Source organism: Mustela putorius, unplaced genomic scaffold, assembly GCF_011764305.1.
Source record: "Mustela putorius furo isolate JIRA1106 unplaced genomic scaffold, ASM1176430v1.1 tig00000867_pilon_pilon_pilon, whole genome shotgun sequence".
Classification (NCBI taxonomy): domain Eukaryota; kingdom Metazoa; phylum Chordata; class Mammalia; order Carnivora; family Mustelidae; genus Mustela; species Mustela putorius.
The window spans coordinates 648,062-665,834 of NW_025421501.1; positions in this window are offsets into that span (position 1 = coordinate 648,062).

Below are 17,773 nucleotides of genomic sequence, written 5' to 3' on the forward strand. Positions count from 1 at the left end.
ACTGCATAGAAAAAACTGCAGCCCCAACCCCAACACCACCAGTGTTGGGGGGCTCAACACCCCCACTCCCACTATAATGAAGTGCTCCCACACACCCCCAACCCATCCCCTCCAGTGGTGCCACAAAAAGGCAGTAAGAAGCAGGAAATTCCATCCCCATGGGCCAGTTACAAGCCTGTGGGCTCTTCATGGTGTCTGTGGAGACCACAGGGAAGCTGGAAATCCCATGCCCCCAGGAGTAAAGATCAGTCCACCTGCTCCCCCAGACATCAATGAAAGCCAAGTGGAGAACCTGGGGTTTCATCTCCATCTGGCAGAAACAAGGGGCAACGTCCTTCCCCTGCCAGAGCAGTGTCAGAAAAACCCAGTTCAACCAGAAAGTTTGAATAATATGCAGAATCTCATGGCATAACACAAAAATATCTGGGTTTCAACTAAGAACTGTTCATTGTACTAGGAACCAACAAGATCTCAAACTGTGTGACTAAAAGACAACACTGAGGTAAGAGATGTTAAAATAATCAGACAGAAGCTGTTCTAATAAAAATGCTTCAGTAACCAATTAGAAAAAGCTCCAAACAGATGCAGAAACAGAAAGCCTCCTCCAAGAAATAAAACCAAATGAAACTTAAAATTTCAAAATATGGTTCACATAAAAGGTAAAGAAAAAAAAGTACAGAGATATAATCTTGGATGGGCTCAATATCAGAATAGAAGGAGAGAAGAAAGTGTCAGTGAATTGGAAGACTAAACAATGGAAATCATCCTATCTGAGCCACTGAGAGATAACAGCATAACGAAAAATAAATAGAGCTTCAGGGACCAAGAGGACTATGACAAAAAGATCTCACATTCATGCCATTGGTATTCTGGAAGAAGAGAGAAAAGGTACTTGGGGAAAAAAAATGGCTGAAAACTTCCCACATCTGATGAAAGATATAAACATACAACTCGAGATGCTGGGTGAACCCCAGCAGGTGGGCAGATGGCCTTTCCAGATTTATTGAGTCTAGATACTACTCATGAATCTCACAGTTATATTTGATATCCATTTATAATTGAAATTGATTAGGAGCCAAGCCAAGGGTAGGTTGGAAGAAAGTACCCATGATCATCATCAGTTGCCCAGAGGCATTCCACAGGAAAAGACAATCTGAGTTATGTTCGTGTGTGCATGCAAATGCAGCTGTGAGACAAGTCCTCTTAACACCTTGGTCCTCAAAGTGCGGTGTTGGGACCAGCCCATCATCATCTCTTGGGAGCTTCTTAGAGTCACATAACAGACCATCTGAATCTGCCCCCGCAAGACCCCCAGATCCACATTCAAGTTTTTTTTTTTTTTAAGATTTTATTTATTTATTTGACAGACAGAGATCATAAGGAGTCAGAGAGGCAGGCAGAGAGAAAGAAGGGAAGCAGGTTCCCCATTGAGCAGAGAGCCCGATGCGGGGCTCGATCCCAGCACCCTGAGATCATGACCTGAGCCAAAGGCAGAGGCTTGACCCACTGAGCCACCCAGGCGCCCCCCAACCTGCATTTAAGTTTGAGAATCACTTTTTACCTGCTTATTCCTTTCCTGCAACCAAAGGGACATATCCACACTCCTCTGACATAAAAATTCTAGAATTCCCTATAAAATGCAGGCTAGCAGCAGATCAGAAGAGAATTGAAATCCTAAACAATGAGAAGGACTAGGCTAAGACACTGGAGTTTGGGCCTCTATCCTGAACTTCTGTATCTGCAAATCACCTAACTTGCTGCCAGGCAGCAGTTTGCTCTGTTGTTCATTTGTTTTTCTTATGAATTTTGTGCTGAGGATGAACTAGAAAATTAGAGACTTCTTCCTATTTTGAATATCCTATGATTCCATTACATAGGAATTGGATTACCCATTACTACATAGGCAAAGCCTGTGCATAGGGAAGTTAATTATAAGATCCAAACGACTCCTGGTGTATAATTATGGCAAGAATATTTCTTAATCTAACTGTAATTCTATTTAGGAATTTGGATGACTCGTGTTTTGCGCCTGTAGCTTATAATATCACCAGAAACCCTTCACAGAAGTGTAACCCTGTAAGTCAGTTACCTGTTGATGCTCAAGTATATACGTATATAATTTTAATGATGCCCATTATACACAGACTTCCATTATAACACTATTTCCACTCAGTCATAATTTTATGAAAAATTCCCTTATTGGCTAAAATTTTCCAGGCTTAATCATACTCTTGAGGTGAACTTTTTCAATTAATCTCCACTTAAGCCAATTTTGAGCTCTTTGGATGAAGGGAAAATATATAGGCCAGACTCTTAAAAATAACTGTCAAGCAGGTTCCTTTTTAAAAAATGTTTATTTAACACACTAACATTCACACTTCTCAAGACTAACTTGCCAGCATCTTAATTTCCAGATGATGGAGGCAGAGGTTTTTTGTGTGTTTTTTTTGTTGTTGTTGTTGTTGCTTAGAAACCTCCTAGTAGCTCGCTCAATTATCTCCTCCATCACGGATAATTATAGAGAGTCTGTAAATCAGGTATTGTATTTTAAGCTTGTGGGGGCACTTAGCACCCATGAAACTGAATTCAGCTAACACACATCAACTCTCCTTCTTACTACCCTGGCAAAGTTTTCCATTTGGGGACTAATGAGAAGAAAGTCATTTGGGTTATTGATCCAGTGTGAGTCATCCAGAATGGGGAAAGAATGGGTAATTAGCACTGTTTTGAATCACCTCCATTTATTTTTTCTAAACTTTACTTTGAAACTTCCAGCTTCTGTTGATTATATTATTTCTCCAGAAGAAAATAGCCTCTCAGTTATCTCTCAGAACAAATGGAAGGCAAAACCTTCTGACTTTTGGTCATTATCTCTGATCCTTTGGTTTTCTTTCTCTAGCAAATGCTTTATGTTCTCTCTGTACAGCTTCATTTGGTTGATTGGGAGAAGAAAGTCTGCCAGAACACACACAGCCATCCTCTGGAGCATAGCAAGCAAGAGTAGGGCAAGGATGAATTCTTCGCCGGATTCCTCATGTCTAGGCCTTGGTGCCAATTGACAATTGATGGAGACCTTCTTCTCAATTCCAAAGAGGTCTCCAGCAGTTATATAGAATGGATTTAAAAAAAAAAAAAAACTAATGAATTTTAATTGTCCTGCTTCAAACTAAAATTTTCATAGGTTGCTTAAGGAAGAACAATGTCTGAGGAGCTCCAACTGGGTGGGAATAGTCTTCTGCAGGAGGCTAAGATGCCTTGGCGTGCTGACTCCTGTTCTCCCTCATTTCCTTGTCATCCCTGACTTCTCTGAGTAGGTCTCTGTGTTTTCTGCACAACAAGTACATGAACATTTAGCCTCAGAGCATGTAATCCTATTTCCTGCCACAGGACCTTTGCATATGCTATTCTTTTTGCCTAGAATTTCCTTACCACTAATTTTCTGGAGAGCTTCTATTTATCATTTAGAGTTTAGTTTGTCACTCCTTTAGGAAGGCCCCTACTAACTGTCTCAGTTAGGTCAAACCCCACACCAACAATGTCTGTTCCCATACTTCCCTTTTATGGTGCATATCACTGCAACATTTTTACATTGACATCTGTGATTTTTCTTTTATTAGTAACTTTATCCCAGTTACTAGAGATATCCCAATATCTTAGACCTTGGTCTGAGGGTCCAAACCATATATATTCCCAATGCCTGACATGAGACCTTACACATAGTAGGTGCTCAGTAATTATTTTTTAGGTAGATGGATGGAGGAAAGAATTTACTTTGGAAATTCCCAGGGTGAGGGGTCATGGAGCTGAAGTCACTACTACCAAATGCTTTGGCATCAGAAGAATTTGTCTGGTCTGTTTTATGATGTTGTTCTAACCTTGGTATGTAAGACACATGAAATGAACATGGACAGAGAGGAAACGGTGCAAAGAGGTCCTAGAAAAACCCTCAGTCAAGGTCTAAGTAAAACACATCACAGTACAAAATACCTAAATAGAAATCGTTCCTAGGATTTTACACATGAAGAAAATGAGGCCCAAGTTTCCATTGGTAGCTACCAGTAAACCACACCCCTCTAACCCTTGGCCCTTTCCTAGTCCACTGCTCTCGGGAGGAGATGGTCCTTAGTAGAGCTGAAGAAACTGGATGGAGGGCAGAACTTAAAAGTAACTGAAGCCCTGAGCTGGAAAGACCACGGGAGAGGAAAAAAGTAATGAAATCATACATAAACCACAGAGTCCCCGAGGGCTATGGCTAGGGAAGAATTGGATTTCTTTCCTCTGTTCATAGATCCAATGTAGGAAGATTTACTAAGAAATCCCAAGGAGCAATTGTCTTTTTTTTTTTTTGGTCATCCCTAGTGAACTCTTTATTCTGTAATCTATACAGTCAAAGCTGATCAGATAGAAGAAGTTACCCCACTATCGCTCATTCTTTCAGTATAGCTGAGTGGCTTAGGGTATAGAGGTTCAAGGCCAGGTTCCTGAAGGTGAGTGCCACCAATTGTGAGGTTTTGGTCAAGCCACTTAACCTCTTTCTGACTCTGTTTTCTCAGCTATGCCATGGAAATAATCGAACCTAGCTTTTAGGGTCAGTACAAGGATGAAGTATAATATGATTGTAAAGTACCTGTGCGTGACACCTAGGCGATGCTTGGTATCACCTAATATTACTCAACACTCAAACAGATTTGTGTTGGGTGCTTGCTATGTGCCTATAGGTGACGGGGCAAGGTGGCAGGGCTGACTTGATAATGGGGGAAGAAAGACAAATTTAAGAAACAGAAGATTTACAGATTAGGCTCAGAACACTGAAGAAAATAGAGAAGTGGAATGGGAATGGAGGACAAGCTACTTTCAGATAGGTTGTATCAGGACAGCGTCTTTGAGGGCATGACCCTTGAACGGAAGGATCCAGCCATGGGAGGAGCTGAAGAAAGAGTGTTCTAGTCCAGGAAACAATGCAACCAGGAAGTACAAGTCCTTGAGGCCTTATTTCAAGTGCCATCAGAAACTGGTGGGAGTTTTTTAGCAGGAGAGAGAAAGGATCTGAGTTATGTTTTTAAAAAATTCCTCTGCCCCAACCCAGGGAATGTAGAGTGCCAATGATGAAGTCCCAGAACCTAAGTCAGGTTCGGTGGGGTGAGGAGGTTCGGAGCCGACGACTAAAGAAAGAATTCTTAAGACGTCATTGGTGCAAAATGGTGGTTTATTAAAGCACGGGGACAGGACCCGTGGGCAGGAAGAGCTGCTGCCCCGGGTTGTGAAGGTGGGCATGTTATATACCCCACGGTTGGGGGGAGGTGGTGAAGGAATGGGAGGTTTCAACAGAGTTCTCACATGTTAGGGAGGGCCTACAAGGTGCTGGGGGGGGGGGAGTCCTTATGGCTTGATCAATGTCGTCTTTAGGTCAGGCATTAACATCAAGATAATTGGGAGATTCTTGGTGGGGCATTATGATCCGGCCATCATCTACATTCCTTTCTACCCCAATCTCCTCCAGTTTATGGTGGGAGGGGGACATTAGGGCTTCAGGAACCAAGTTATTTGCCTCTGGAAATTTGTGCTATTGATAAGGTAACCTCCCTGTTTAGGTCTCTAGGACATCTTGTAGGACAAGGGATATTCCTGTTCTGCAGGATTGCGATCCCTGCAAGTTAACTATTTATCGTTTTATGGAAGTCAGGGGTGCCTGAGGAATGCTACACATATGGAGGGGAGTGGGTGAAGAGGGGGTGCAAGGCGCCAGCTTTTGCTTTGTCCTCAGCCAGCCTCCTGCTCCCTCATCACCAAGAGTGAAGCTTAATGCAGACTATGGGCTTGGCAGATAGTGATGGATCCCTGTAGGTTCATCCATTGCGACAAGTCCATGAGCCTCTCTGAGTGGGGGAATGTGCAGAGGCATGTGAGAAATCTCTGTACCCTCCACTCAGTTTTGCTGTGAACCTAAAACTGCCCTTAAAAAGTTAAACTAGTTAATTGGAGGGGAAAAAAATCCCTCTGGCTGCTGTGTACAAAATAAGTTTTAGTGGGGCAAAAGTCAAGGTGGAGAAACCAGTGAAGGAAGCTAGCAGAGATGTTGAGAGAAGAATGGATGGTGGTGGTGGCTGGGTTAGAATGGACAGGGTTAGTGGGAGAGGAACCAACAGGGAGATGAACTTTAGAGGCAGAAGCAACAGAGTGAGCGGTGGGGAAGAGGGGAAGGGAAGCTGGGAGACAAAAGGGAGAAATCTATGGTGAGCTGTAGTTTTTTGTCTTGCAGAACTGGAAATACTGCTGCTTTTTATTAAGATGGAGAAAAACAGGAGAGGAGACTCTGGAGCTTATAGCTTTTGCCTTTGTTTTTATAATGAGGGAGGCGGATCTGGGATCCCAGAACTCTGTGTTGTTCAATAGAATATGTTCTCTCTCTTAAGAGTTTTAAGAATGGAGAAAGTACTAATTTATGTGGAGTCATGACCAGTGAAGCTCTTTAGGCAAAAAGGAATAAATGAGTTCCCCTGTGGCCATGACACCCATTCTTTACGAATTAGGGTTCCTTGCTTCCGGTGACAGAATCTTCTTATATGACTGATATAATTTTTGTCCCCTTTTTCTTAAGGTAAAGAAAGGAACAATGGTGCCAACAACTTGCCCCTTTGTGTCCCAGAAATCTTGTTTAACTACATTGTTTTTGTGGATTTCTTTTTCTTTTTCACTATTTTTTTGAGATTTGAAGCAAGCAGAAACATTTTTAAAAACTGCATAAAACACCTTTCTTCAGAGAATTTAGCAATGTCAAATTCACACTGTATCTAGAAAAAAATCTGAGAGTTTGTCTGTAAAAAAGTAGCTTTCAAGATTTTTAGTAATCTTATTTTATTATGACAGGTGATAAAGTCTGAACAACTCAATGTAATTTTTATGGAAGCATTTCCTTTTAATGCAAACACAATGACAGGAACACTGGACTGGGAGTCTTAGAAAAAATGTCATTCCCACTCAACCAATAAAGTCATCTGGCCTTTCTGGGTTCTTGCTGATTTACCTGGAAATAAAAAGGGCCATGGTGTACCACATTTTTCCAGATTTCACAGTCCATCAAATGTTGGCCAGAGCAAGATAAACTTTTTCACACTGATGATGAAGGTGATGAATATTGCATTCATTCATTTGCATTTTGTGGTTTTCGGTTTTCCAGATGTTCTGCAAGGTAGCACATGGCTCTCACGGCCTGTCAGCCTGAGAGCTCTTTCCATAGCCTCTAAATTGACAATGAATTTTGAAGGAAAGAAACATTCTCCACGCTGCAGAATCAACTCAGCGTGAACTTCGTCCGGGGACACTTGTCCTGGAGAGAAGTAATTTTGAATCAAGAGAGCCTCAAATCCCAAGTGTTTGCAGCTTTAATTCACTTTGGGCAGCTGCCCTGGAGTGCCACACGAGGGACTGGACTTTACGCAATGCAGCGGGTATCAGCCTTGCAAATGCATGGCTTCAATCTGAAACAAAGGCATAAACCATGGTTGCAAAATGATGAGCCATAAGAAAGGAATAAGGCAAAGCATGAGAGGAACTGGCTAGGAGGAGAGTCGTGGTTCCTGTCCCCCCACTGCCACTACCTAGGTGGATGTCTTTGGGCAAATCATTCTGCAAGGCTCATTCTCCTCATCGTCAAATACAGTGGTTGGACTCTCATCTCGCTGGTCCTTTAGTTTGGACTTTCCAGTAGTTGTGGGGCCTCGTTGGGCCTGTGGGCACAGGACAAGAGAACAGTGTCATTCGGCCCGATTATTGGACTCGACACATCCTGTTCATGCCCTCAGAAAGAATTCTCAGGCAAGGAGGACTGAAGGAGCAGGGATTGACGCTCTCAGGGGTACCAATGAAGGATTTCACCTTTCCCGAAAGGGTCTTTGAGTGAGAGCCAGGGCAGGTGGCAGCTAGAGGGGACTGGTGATTAGTAAATCACGACCAGGTGACACCTGCAGGGTGAGGTACTGACTTTGTCCTTCTCTGTAGCAGGAGAATGAACAGATGGAGCCCTAGACCTCCACAAACATCTTATTAACTTAACCTTGAATGTGCAGAGAGGCAGAAGCATAAACCTGGTAACCCAAAATATCATTTATTATCGACTGTCTTCATTTGGAAGAAAAGGTAAATCCCATATTATTTTTCTGCGTTGATAATCTCCAGAAGCTCTTAAAACATACAGCTGGGGCTAGCGAATAGGATTCAGAGAGGGAGCGTTTCCTCTGGGCTTTTTAAAATGAAAATTAACGATCAATGGTTGGTCAATGAAACATTCCCTACTGTGAGGTTCATGATCATTATGATTTCAATTATTCTTACGTGTCAGCAACTATCAGTGTCCTGGAAGTGCTTCATGTAGGAGATGATAGCTCTTTTGGGAGTTTTATGTGCTCAACCAACTATGACTTCTCAAATCCTACTATTTCTTCCATTCGTTTATTCAACAGATATCTGTGAGGATGCATCATAGCCCCTGCACTCTGCTATGCCCGGGGCGGGGGGTGGGGGGGTAAAGTGATAAGCTCCACAGACAAGTCTCAGCTCCCTCCTGCCTTTTATGTAAATTTGAATTCCTTTGCTATTTTTTAAGTTCTCCTATAACATGACCCCCCCCAGCCCACCAACTCAAGTTATTTTCCACTATTCACCATTCTAAATGCTCTAGCCCACTCTGCTGCTTGTCCCCACACATACGCCCCACCCCCCACCGACACATAAAGGACTAGAACCCTCCTTTCCCCATCTTCCGGGTTTTCCCATCTGCCTACCCAGGTGATGACTCTGTCCTCATCCCCATCTACTCTAAAACCTACCCAGACTACATGGTTCAACACAAATCCACCTTCCTTGAGAAGTGCTCTGCTGTCTACGGCCATACCACCCTGAACGCGCCCGATCTCGTCTGATCTCGGAAGCTAAGCAGGGTCGGGCCTGGTTAGTACTTGGATGGGAGAAGTGCTCTGCTAATAGAGGAGTCCAATCCAGTGCCTTCTTCTCCAGTGTTTTGTACCCCTTGATCACACATTAAATTGACCATTTGCAGACACCCATTTTTCTCCTTCTCTTTTAGTGTGTGCTGACTTGATCATCACATGTAAATTCTAAAAATCTCTAGAAAGGTCAACCATATTTGTATCTTCAGTAGTCCCACAATATTTGAACAGTCTTAGTCTCAAAGTAAGTTCTCAAGTGCTTCCTTAGCCAGTCACGCATTTTGTCGGTAATCAAGATAAGCTTCTACAGAGATGGCAGAATTCTGAGCATACGGCAGATGTTTAAACAATGTGCTTTAATTGACTACATTTACTTGAACCTTAAACATCTCAGACCTTTCCCTTAACTCTAGAGCCATTACAATGACAAAGCATCAAAGAATATCATGCTTTAAAATGACACATATCTGGGGGCACCTGGGTGGCTCAGTGGGTTAAAGCCTCTGCCTTCGGCTCAGGTCCTGATCCCAGGGCCCTGGAATCGAGCCCCGTGTGGGGCTCTCTGTTCAGCGGGGAGCCTGCTTCCTCCTCTCTCTCTGCCTGCCTCTCTGCCTACTTGTGATCTCTGTCTGTCAAATAAATAAATTAAATCTTTTTTAAAAAATGACACATATCTGGGGCGCCTGGGTGGCTCAGTCAGTTAAGACCTGCCTTCGGTTCAGGTCATGATCCCGGGGTCCCGGGATCGAGCCTCATGTCTGGCTCCCCGCTCAGAGGAGAGCCTGCTTCTCCCTCTCTCTCTCTACTCTCCCTCCCCTCACCCCCCAGTCCATACTGGCTTTCTCTCTCACTCTGTCAAATACATAAATAAAATTTAAAAATAAATAAATAAAATGACACATATTTAAAATATTTAAGTACAACTTACTACATTTCTAATTTCTTTTTTAAAGATTTTTAAATTTATTTCTTTGACAGAAAGTTTGAGATCACAAGTAGGCAGAGAGGCAGGCAGAGAGAGAGGGAGGAAGCAGCCTCCCCAGGGAGCGGAGAGCCTGACACAGGGCTTGATCCCAGGACCCTGCGATCATGACCTGAGCCAAAGGCAGAGGCTTAACCCACTGAGCCACCCAGGAGCCCCTACATTTCTAATTTCTAATTACCACACTTAAAATAAAATTGGAGTACTTTATCTTATTTATGCTCTTTTTTTTTTTTTTAAGATTTTACTTATTTATTTGACTGAAAGAGAGAAAGAGAGAAAACAAATAGGAAGCACGGCAGGCAGAGGAAGAAACAGAGTCCCCGCTGAGCAGAGAGCCTGATGTGGAGTTCCATCCCAGGACCCTGGGATCATGACCTGAGCTGAAGGCAGATGCTTAACAAACTGAGCCACCCAGGCACCCCAGAATTAGAGTATTTTAATAACTGTCTCTTCTCTGCTGCTATGCAATGTCACCTTCATTGTAAATTGAGTAGCCATGTATGAGTATCTATTTCTCAACTTTCTTTTTACTCCACCGGTCTGTCTGCCCTGTGTCTGTACTGCCTGGTCTTAATTACTGTACCTTGACAGCATATCTTGATATCCAGTAGAATACATCTTCCCACATTGTCACTCTTTAGGAAGATGCTTTTATTCTTGTGCATTTCCAAATGCATTTAGAGGTCAGGTTGTCAATGTCCACAAAGAAACCTGATGGTTCTTTTATTGGGATTGCACTAAATATATAGATCAATTTGGAGATAATTGGTATTCTCACAATATTGAGTCTGACCTTGCATGAACATGATATATCCTGCTATTTAGGAATATGATAGCCATACAGAAAAAAAATAAAACATGATTCCCTACCTCATACCATATACACAAATCAGTTCCAGTTGAATAGAAATTATAAATGTGAAAGACAAAGCAAGCAGCCTTCTAGAAAATAATCTAAAAGAATATTTGCATACTCATGGACTAGGAAGGACTACTTAAACAGGATAAAAAGCTAATCATAAAAGGAATAAACAATATACTGCACTAATATTACAAATAATAAAAAGACACCATGAAAGAGTGAAAATACAAGCTACCAAATGGGGGAAATATTTGCAAAATCCAACAAAAGGATCGTACCCAGAATATATAAAGAACTCTTACAATTCAATATGAAGGAACAGAACATTCCCCCACCCCTCAAAAAGCTAGGCAAGAACCTTGAAAGAGAACGTAACAAAGGACATTCAAATGGACAAGAAACATAAATAAAGGTGCTCAATGCCATTTTTCAGCAGGAGAATGAAAATTAAACCTACAATGAGTTACTGAGTCACTCTCACCATAAATGTTAATATTACTAAACTTTGGCAATAATGTGAAATAACAGAAAATTCCATACACAACTGATAGAAATGTAAGTTAACACAATAACTTTAAAGCATTGTTTGGTGTTCACTTCTAAAGTTGAATATATGGATGGTCAATGACTTAAAAATTGCACCCACAGTTTTATATCCAATGTGTACCAAAGACTTGTATGCCAAAATATATGCACAAGAATAGCAGCACTAATGTGAATAGTAAAAGAAAAAGAACGCTAATTCATCAAATTCTATCAATAATGATCTAGATAAGTAAATTATGATTTGTTCATTCCTTTGACAACCATGCAAGTGAAAATAAGTGATCTAATTCTACATGTGACAACATAGGTAAATCTCACAAAATGTGTTGAGCGAAAAAAACCGTGAGAGACTATAGACTCTGAAAAACAATCTGAGGGTTTTGGAGGGGCAGGGGTTGGGATGTTGGGTGAGCCTGGTGGTGGATATTATGGAGGGCATGTATTGCATGGAGCACTGGGTGTGGTACATAAACAATGAATTCTGGAACACTGAAAAGAAATTTTAAACATAAATAAATAAATAAAAAGAAACCTGTAAAGAAACAAAAAAACAAGAAACAAACAAACAAAAAAACCCATACTGGGTGGTTCCATGTATACAAGTTTCATGAATAAGCCACACTAATCTATGAGGGGTACCGGTTAGAAACTGAAAAAGACTTCAGGAAATGTTATGCTATTGTTACTCACCCATTTATTTATTTGTTTGTTTGTTTGTTGTTTAAGTTGCTATGATACTTAACATCCTATTAACATTGTCTGAAATCATCAGTTAAGCCAGATTTCAAGAGAATGTTGACTTTAGTTTTTTTTTCTTTATTATTAATGGTACTTTTGGGACACCTGGGTAGCTCAGTGGGTTAAGCCTCTGCCTTCAGCTCAGGTCATGATCTCAGGGTCCTGGGATCGAGGCCCACATCGGGCTCTCTCTGCTCAGCGAGGAGCCTGCTTCCCCCTCTTTCTCTGTTTGCCTGCCTATTTGTGATCTCTCTCTCTGTCAAATAAATAGTCTTTTTTAAAATGGTACTTTTATCATGGGCTTAACTCTAATTAAATGGCTCCATCTTGGGTCTTTCTGTTTTGTGCATTAGTGGGTCTGTCCATCCATAAAACAGCACCACAGTCTTAATGACTGCAGCTTAAAACAGATCTTTCTGTCTGGCAAAGCAGAGTCTTCTTGCCAGTGTTCCATCCCTACCTTAGTAGGGAGTCTCTGCTGCCACTGTCATTTGGTCCTCTCTTTGGGGAAGGAATAGGATTCTAACCAGCCTTTGGATGGGCCTTGTGACTTGTTCTAGCACTGCTTGTGAGCATCTGGACATGTGCTATTTCCAGGTCCTTATATTTAACTGCCAGTTTGAGACCCTCCAGATCTCCTTTATCAGCCACAGTGCCCAGCAATTTCAGCTTGCATCTCAGTGTAAGAAACCAAAAAAAAGTCAACCTTCAATGGGTCATGTCACATCAGCAATAGGTCATTGTTGTTTTAAGTCACTAAAGATGGAGAGAAGGTATGTTACTGAATTGCAACCTAACTTAGTCCGACTGATATGCACAAAAATAATTGTGCTTCCTGGATGTTCTTTCCCTTTTGGGATTTTGAGTGAAATTGCATTAAATCTGAGGATTCATTTTGGAAAAGTTGACATCTTCACAATACTGAATCTCCCTGTCCAAGAATGTGAAAGGACTCTTCACGTACTCAAGTCTTTATTATTCTGAATAAAGTTAGATACATTTTGTGGAAAAGCATATAAAGTACAAGATAAACCAAGCATGTGTTTCTCTTTACTGATTATATTTGTTATTGAAATGTAAGGATGTGTAATTACCTTTTACTGGGGCATCATGGCAAAGTTTCTTGGTCATCTTAATAGCTTTGAATTGAGCTTCTTAAGTTTCCTGTGTAAAAAATTAATAGTGCCAAATAATGGTAGTTTTCTCTATTGTTCCCTACTAATTAATATCTCTTGTTTCTACTTCATATATAAGTGTGGTGATGGAAATTCTAGAAAAGGGTTGACAATATTTATATGTGTGGATTTTTTTCTCTTGTTCTTTGTCAGAGGTCAGCAAACTTTTTCTGTAAGGAGCCAAATAATAAATATTGTTAGCTTTGGGGGCCATACAATCTTCATCACAACCATTCAGCTCTGCTGCTGTAGCTATCCACAATAAATTAAAAATAAGCATAATGGGTTTTGGCTTATAGATTATAGTTTACAGAATCCTGATACATTTTAATGACAAGGGCTTTCATGTTTCATCATAGCTACTTTTTTTTTTGTCATTTCAAGGAATAAAACTTCAATTATAAATGCTAAAGTTTTGTTTTGTTTTGGGTTTTTTTTGTAATCCTTTCCTTTTTGACATCAAGATTATGATATTTAAAAGTCTTTTACATTTTAATTGCACCTAGAGAATTTTCTACCAAATGCTGAACCATTCTTTTATGCCTATAATACACTGAGTCATAATAAATTATTTTTTGCTTACTCTTGGATTTTATTAACTGCATATCAAGTGGATACCCACATAGCACCAGGAGCTCTTCCAGAAGTCATGGATGCAGCAGTCAGTAAAACAGACAAAATCCCTCCTTCCATGGAACTTATATTCTAGTGGGAGGGCTCAGATGAGAACAGACACACAAGTACATTAGGTGAAGGATAATAAAGCAGAGTGAGAGAGTGATGGGCTAGAATGCTGTTTCAGAAACGGAGCCAGGGACGTCCTCTCTGATCAGGTGACATGTAAGGATGTGGGGATACCATCTAGTCAACTGAATAAGCAAACAGAAGCACTATATCAAAATGCCAGGATAGGGAATGGACAGGATGCTGTGGAGAACCCAGGAGGAGCCTCTAACATAGTCTTGCCTGGACCACAGGGTGTCCAGACTTTTGGCCAAACATTGTTGTCTATGAGAGGGTTCCTGGGTGAGATGAGTACTTGTGTCAGTAAACTGAGTTAAGCAGATTGCCCCTTCTAATGTGTGCAGGATTCCTCCAATCAGCTGAAACCTGAACACAACAAAAAGACTGAATAAGAGACAGCTCCTTTTGCTTCTTTCGCCTGACTGCCTTGAGTCAAGACACTACTTTTTTCTTGCCTTTGGAACTGAACTGAAACATTGACTCTTCTTGGGTCTCAAGCCTGCTGGCCTTCTGAGTGGACTTTCTACCACTGGCTGTCCTAGTTCTCAACCCTTCAGATGGGAATGAGACCCACACATTGGCTCTCCTGGGTGTTCATCTTGGCAACTGCAGATCTTGGGACGTCTCAGCCTTCAAAGTCACATGAGCCAATTCCTTATAATAAATCTCTCTTTCTTTCTTTCTCCACACACACACACTCTGTTGGTTTTGTTCTTCTGAAAAACTCTGACAAGTACAATAAACAGAAGAGTGAAGTGTTCCATAACTACATGACTTATAGTCATGAAATTGGAAGGAAAGGGCAGTTTCAAGCAAATGAAAGAAGTTCAGCAGGGCTGAAACATGTGGAAAGTATGAATTGCACCAATGACGTTGGGCAATGTGAAGACCTTGAACTAACAGAGTTTCATCATATACTGGGCCACAAACAAAACTTCCATGGGTTTTATTCTTTAATTTTTAAAATAATTTTTAAATTATGTTACGTTAGTCACCATACATCATTAATTTTTGATGTAGTGTTGCATGATTCATTGTTTGCGTGTAACACCCAGTACTCCATGCAATACGTGCCCTCCTTAATACCCATCACCCGGGATGCCCATCCCCCACCCCCAACCCACTCTCCTCTAAAACCCTCAGTTTTAAGAAGAAATTATTCAGGCTACATTCTCTGGCTCAAAGCAAAAAGAAATCAAGACATAACAAAACAGTGGTCCTCCCCCAAATCTAGCCAACATGGGGACATTTTTAAATGTTTTTTAAAAAATTAGTGTTGGGCCAAAAGGTGCATGAAAACTATAATTATAAACTATTTAGAAATTTAAAACATATAAAAGGTGTGATAATAATAATACCACAACCATCCCCCAAATGGCATTAGCTTTATTAGAAAAGAAGGATCCATATGTCTTTGTTACTACCTGTATTCTCCAACTAGAATACATAGAATATAAACTTCATGAAAGTAGGGACCTTGGGCTATTTTGTTCCCTGCTGCCTCCCCTACTTCTAGAAGAGTCCCTGACACATGAGCTCCCTGTGACAAGGTCTGTGACAAGCCTGTTCACATTTTGTCCAGCACCAAATATGAGGCTTAACACTGGCAGATACAAAATAAATATTTGTAGAATGCATGTTACCATGTTTCACTGGACAGTAAATAAACCAATGTTTTGGGAGTACAGAAATTTATGTATGGGTTGCCTGGGTAGCTCAGTCCTTTAAGTGTCTGCCTTTGGCTCAAGTCCTGACCCCAGGGTCCGTGGATCGAGCCCTGCATCAGGCTCCCTGCTCAGCGGGGAGCCTGCTTCTCCCCCTCCTCCCAACTCCTGCTCTCTCTTCCCATCTCTGTCACGGTCTCTCTCAAATAAATAAAATCTTTAAAAAAAATCTATGCACATAATTATGGAATCAAATGTAGTAATTAAACTCTTCTACTCATTTATATCACACTTTCATTGGCAAATTCTAAAAGTCACATTTTGTTAAAGATGGCATGAACTGCTTTTCCCCTTCCAAACAGTTATACTATATATACCTCAATATTATATTTTTGGGGTACATAAAGTTTCACGAGTCTTTTCTTGTTTTGAATTTTTCATTAATAATAAATAATGCTTTTTTTTTCCCCCATTAGTTTTTGTTTGTTTGTTTGTTTTGGTTGGGCTTGTTCTAGAAAGAGAAAGAGAGTATGTGAGCAAGGAGAAGACAGGGGAAGGGAGAGAGAAAGAATCTTAAACAGGCTCCCCACTGAGCATGGAGCCAAACACGGACCACAATCTCATCACCCTGAGAGCATGACCTGAGCTGAAACCAAGAGTGGGGTGCTTAACCAACAGAGCCACCCAAGTGCCGCAGGGCTTTTAGTCTTAAATTCCATTTTGTGTAATAGTGAAATTAAGCTCTGAATTTTATTTTTTATTTTCCTGAGATACTGATCATTTTTAACTTTTCTATGCCATTTTGCTTTAGGTGTCTCTCCTACAAACAGCTAGAATTTGCCTTGTCAATCAATCTGAACATTCTGTCTTTTGCTCAGAAGTATTTATCCCAAAGATACAGATGTAGTGAAAAGAAGGGCCATCTGTACCCCAATGTTTATAGCAGCAATGACCATGGTTGCCAAACTGTGGAAAGAACCAAAATGTCCTTCAACAGACGAATGGATAAGGAAGATGTGGTCCATATACACTATGGAGTATTATGCCTCCATCAGAAAGGAAGAATACCCAACTTTTGTAGCAACATGGACAGGACTGGAAGAGATTATGCTGAGTGAAATAAGTCAAGCAGAGAGAGTCAGTTATCATACGGTTTCACTTATTTGTGGAGCATAACAAATAACATGGAGGACATGGGAGATGGAGAGGAGAAGGGAGCTGAGGGAAATTGGAAGGGGAGGTGAACCATGAGAGACTATGGACTCTGAAAAACAATCTGAGGGTTTTGAAGGGGCTGGGGGTGGGAGGTTGGGGGAACCAGGTGGTGGGTATTAGAGAGGGCACGGATTGCATGGAGCACTGGGTGTGGTGCAAAAACAATGAATTCTGTTATGCTGAGAAGAGATTTAAAAAAAAAAGAAGAAGTTAAACCCATTCTCATTTTTTTAAAGTAGGCTCCATGCTGGGCCAACATGGGGATTGAACTCATGACCCTGAGTTGAGATCAAGAGTCAGCTGCTTCAGGACACCTGGGTGGCTCAGTCAGTTAAGCGTCTGCTTTCAGCTCAGTTCATGATCCTAGGGTCCTGGGATTGAGTCCCACAGGGGGTTCCCAGTTCAACAGGGAGCATGCTTCTCCCTCTGCCTGCTGCTCCCCCTGCTTGTGATCTCTCTCTCTGACAAATAAATAAAATCTTAAAAAAAGAGAGAGAGAGAGAGTCAGATGCTTAACAACCTGAGCCATCCAGGTGTCCCTAACCCATTCTTATTCTTAATATGACAACAGTAAACCTGGCCATATCTTTGTCATCACATTATATGCTATCTATTTTACAAGCATCTTTGTACAAGACATCTTTCTAAATCTAGTTTATTCTTCTACCTGGCCTCTCTTTTCTCCTCCTTGTGTCTGCCTTGTAAAAAGAAGGCAGCAGAGAGTTTACGATGGAGAGAAAACCAGGTCTGCCCTAACTTTTCATCTGATTGACTTGCTCCTCCACTTCCCCAGCACAGATACTCCTGGCAGCTGTGGACCAGCAGTCGAAGGGGTCCTGGGAGCTGATGCCCATCTCTTGTTGGCCTCTTGTGCCTGTTGCCCACCCTTACACCCTCCA